General features: G+C 34.0%; 1 protein-coding gene across 1 annotated transcript in view; it reads right to left on the reverse strand.

Moving 5' to 3' along the window:
* LOC106468687 (phosphatidylserine decarboxylase proenzyme, mitochondrial-like) overlaps positions 1-4059 on the reverse strand; it is a 51555-nt gene extending 47496 nt beyond the window's left edge. Inside the window, exon 1 of the mRNA XM_022397053.1 lies at positions 4048-4059. The gene's annotated coding sequence lies outside the window, so the exon portion shown is untranslated. The remainder of the gene's footprint in view (positions 1-4047) is intronic.
* Between the last annotated feature and the right edge of the window lie 1055 nt (positions 4060-5114).

The following is a 5114-nucleotide window of genomic DNA, read 5'->3' on the forward strand; positions in this document are numbered from 1 at the left end:
TTCCCTTAGTGAAACTATGCTGGCTCTCTCATACTATATCACATTGCCTTAAGTGACAAAGGCCTAAGTAGATCCACAGCAGCATAGGCAGAAGATTTGGCATGAATTATATACATCGGAGGAGGTATATCAGGTTAAGAAGATGCTGGCCACATGAAAGACTCCATTTCCCATTATACAATACCTGTCACTTCCTCAACAGACAAAGACAAACCCAATATCATTTAAGTTGTTAGTTTAGCATGAACAATATCTTGTTGTCCCACACGAGACAAAGTAAAAGGTAACTTCACTTGCAAATTAATAATGTGGAAAAAAAATAGTCAAAAAAGTTTGTATGTACAGAACTGTTGGAAAGAAACCTCCAAATTTAATATTTCTACAACAGTTAGTTTTTTAGATACATACACAAAACAACTGATATCTCAAAAGCTAACAAGCAAAAAATAAAATGGAACACCTTTACAAACAAGTACCAGATTTAGAAATGATGATTGAACCATTAGTATAGAGGAAGCTAGCTGTACTAGGAGGGTGTGTCATACTCCTATTAGTTTAAGGTTGTCGCATGCTCATTTGAATGAATATCACAGCAATATTATGCAAAAATTCATGATTTTAGTCACAAGGCTAGCAGTGAGAGAAAACGTTCACATACAGAGGGCAGCACTAAATCAGGAAACTATATGTGAGTGGAAGTTGTGTATGATATCAGAATCCATACATCTTCCACTGGTTTTGGGTGTTACTGGCTGTGAAGTGGAATTAGATAATTTAATGAATGCCATGAGTAATTGATTGATGGCTTTTAATTATAATAAATGCATGGTAATTCATGTGGGATATCATAGCTTGAATTAGGAGTATAATTTTGATGGGAATAGCCTCAACAGTGTTATTGAAGAAAAGGATATCTTGAAGTTGTGGTTGATCAGTCTCTTAAGCGAACCAAGTATAATACTGTTGCTAGTGGTAGGCAAAAAAATATCTTACAGAAATATTAAATACAAGTCTAAAGAGATTATAATATAATTCTATGTGTCACTGGTTATGCCACATTTGGAGGATTGTGTTTAGTCTTGGGTTCCTTACCTTAGGAAGGACACTGAATTGTTAGAGATAATACACGAGATGGAAAGATTGTTATAAGAAAATCTCTGAAGTGTTTAAGATTTTGAAGAGAATTGATAATGCCAATGCATCATCTGTTTTCAAACTTAATGGTGAGAATGGTAGGGCTAGGAGATACAATGGCAGGGTAGGAGTCGTCTACAGGTTATTTTTCTAATGAGATGATTAGCCTTTGAAATGGGTTGCCTTCAGAGGTGGTGGATGCAGCAAGTTTATAGGAGCTTAGGGAAAGGCTTCATTGATAGTTTAATAACAGTTAGCTTTAAAGTTTTTTTAATATTTACATAGTGGACGGGGTGGCCTAGAACAGTGGTTCCCAAACTATTTTAGTCTGAATGTTAAACTGGTGATGATTATAGTAACTGTGTAAACCGCATGGTATAGTGTAAATATCTTTGTAGACCGCATACTATAGTAGCACCCAAAACAGTATGTTATTAATTCAGTGAAGTCATGGCAGCCAATTTGTTACAAGCGATAACAACCAAAGTGAAGACCACTAAGTATTATTCTATAAGTGCTGGCTCAACACTAGACATATTGCACTTGAACCAACTATCCTTCATTAACTGATATGTCAGTAAAGATGGAAATGGTTTCTAAAGTTTATTCCAACACTGGGCATAAAGCCAAGACTTTGTTCAATATTGTCACCAATACACTGGAATTTTAACTTGACATACTGAACTGCAAAGGACAGTCTTATGACAATGCTGGCAACATGTCTGGTCCCTATTCTGGGCTTCAAGCTTGAATTAAGGAAAGAAACCCCTTAATCAGCACATTGTTCTTGCAGGAACACGTGCTACTAAATACTGCTTGGAAGTAATTTCTTTCATTGCGACCATTCAACAGTTATACAAATAGGTGGGAAGTGCTAAATGTAATATCATCAAAAATGTGTCCATCACAAGATGTTCATTGTGCAACAATACATGTCATAGTCTGAGAAAATCATAGAAAGAGATAATTCAAGCCCTGAATACAATTCAGGAAGACATTTCTCCAAAACAAGTAATATGAAGCAAGGCTACAGCAAGCACTACGGAGAAACTAGGAGCAGCTGCATCATGACCATATTTTGTAGTTACATTTTCTACAATTCAGGAAGACATTTTTCCAAAACAAGTAATATGAAGCAAGGCTACAGCAAGCACTACGGAGAAACTAGGAGCAGCTGAAGACTGCATCATGACCATATTTTGTAGTTACATTTTTGACAGATTTAATCCCACCAACAAATGCCTACAGACTATTATTATAGAAATATGGACTATTGTTAGGTTCTGTGGTGCTCTTTTTGAGCCCATATAAGAATCTAGAATATATTTCAACAAGTTTGAAAAAGAAGACAAAAAGCTCTCTGAGCTAGAGAATTACGACATGGCTACAGAAGGAGGAAACTGTCATTTGATGTCAGACAGCAAGGACAAACAGAGTTGAATGCCACAGATCAGTTCACAGTTAACACATTCTTCTCAGTCCTGGATAAGTTATCATATGAGCTCCAACTGAGGACAGAAACTTACCAACTGGTGAATAACAAATTATGTTTCTATGAAAAAAAATCACAAGTCAAACTGCTAAGGATTTGAAAGCTCAGGCGATAATCCTCTGTAATCAGAATCCCTGATGAGTTGGGATAAAGCTTTGCTGACGAATACATGCACCTTTACTCTCATTCGAAAAATGTCATAAGCTTTACAAACCCGTTCCAGAACTTCACAAGTTAATCAGAACTAATAAATTGCAAGTAATTTATCCAAATGTAGAAATAACTTTGTGTATTTTTCTCTACACTGTAGTTACCAACTGTAGTGCCAAAAGATTTGTTTCTCATCTAAGGCGTGTAAAGAATTATTTAAGGTCATCATTGAGTCAGAACTTTTGAACACATGTTCAAATGAGGATATTACTGATAACTTCACGAATAAAAAATTTCACTCAAAAAATGCGTGCAATGATATCCTAATAAACCTGAATCAGACTGAGATGTTTTAGTCTGTTATTACTTGATATTTATTTCAATAAACCTGTTAACATAACTTTATGATTGTTAATCATTTTCATACATTAAATTATCAAGTCAGTAACGATGGTAAACTCCACAGCATCAGCTCTTAAACCTCAATCTGAGCAAATTTGTAGTGAGTAGGGTAGAGTATGGGTAGGGCAGCCAGTCTGGAATTGGCTTAGGGGGTGGCAAAGAAGGGTAAATCAAGCCCTGATTGTCCCATGTAAGTAACAGCAAGTACACACATACACACTGTGTTATTTAACAGACCTATCTGGTATAGCTCTTAGACCTAATTCAGTTTCACCTGAACATACCACAGAATTGAAGACAGTTACAACAACAAAAAACTAGAAACCTCTGCATTAGTACACAGTATCAGTAAACTACAGAAAATGAGTTTCTTAATAATCTAAATTATAAATAATATGTAAGTACTAATGCAAAATTCAAGTTCTAGATTTGCAATTAACAGAAATTTTTAATTTATTTGTGATAGATCAAGAAAATAGAAAAACTAATAAATGTATATTAATGTATAAAGATAAGTAGTAACAGTAAAAGTAATTAGCATTGTACTTAGTATTACTAATTATAGCAAAATAAGACAATGTGCACTGTCCAAGTATCACGTTACGTAGAAAATGAGAAAATACTTGTTACTGTAGTGTTACTCAACTTACTGTGTTAATGAGCCGTTAGAAGTTACACTAATCGAGTAATTCTAAAAAATTTAGATAGATTATTAATTTATATTTACTTGCTATCTCATAAATTTAGAACGTCATCCATCTTCACATTTTACTTATACAACGTAAATTTGTACTTATTTAATAATTATATAAATATAACTTAAAAGCCTAGGTAAAATAGAAAATCCGTGAGGAAACTTAAACCTTTACCTTACATTTTGATTACAAAACATAGCACGTGTCTCTTTACATTCTGCCCTCTATCAACTTATCAATAATCCATTTTATAACTAGAAAAGTTTTATTTAATAAAATTACGATATATTATTATTTTGTGTTACGATTTGCATTTTTGAGTTTACTTCAAACAAAAGTGTGAAAAATTCTCTTATGGAAAAGAATTAATTTGTTTGTTTGTAGTTAAGCGCAAATCTACACAATGGTCTACCTGTGCTGTGCCTACCAGGGTTATCGAAACCCGGTTTTTAGCATTATAAGCTTTCGGACTTACTTCTGTGTCACTAACGAGTGAAAAAATTGACTGTTTAGTATTTTAAAATATAAAAAACAATTCAGAATATTGGAAAATTTTTATTTTTTCCACTGTTGCTGAGCCTAGCGTGCCCCAGTGTTTAAAATGCCAGCTACGGATCTAAGGTTTCGTGGTTCGTCCGAACAAGATCAAGCTTCGCATTTTGGGACTTTGGATGTGTTATAAAGATATAAGTCAAACCTTACTATTTGGACTACTCTATCACTTCAAAATTAAGGACGACTAACGTAGATAGTCCTCGAATAACATTGTGCGAAATTCGTCAAAACACACAAAACAAAGTATTTGTTGCTACACTGTACCAAAAGAAGCCATGCAACTACAAAAGTAACACCAATATTTGCGATAAATACACAGGCAAACAATTAATCTTTAAATCTAAGTTTCTCAAATATATATCTTTTATATTTATTTGCTTGCTCTACGCATTGTCTGTTACAGACGGTGGCGATCATGGCACTCCATCTATTTCGATATCTTATAGCCTGAAGAAGGTCAATATTGATATTGCCATCTTCCATTCAGCTACTAATGTTATTCATGTATTTGAGCCTTTGTCTCTCTCTCTGCTCTTCTTTCTTTCAATCTTATGTGTTATTGTAATATTTCTTTACCATCTCTTCTTGCCTATTTTTGTTACGTTTATGAGAGACCTATTAACGCTTGCCCTTTTTAACACTTCCTCAATAATCACTTTATGTGTAAAAGATATTGTTATATTTCC

This window comes from Limulus polyphemus, unplaced genomic scaffold, assembly GCF_000517525.1.
Source record: "Limulus polyphemus unplaced genomic scaffold, Limulus_polyphemus-2.1.2 Scaffold3113, whole genome shotgun sequence".
NCBI lineage: Eukaryota > Metazoa > Arthropoda > Merostomata > Xiphosura > Limulidae > Limulus > Limulus polyphemus.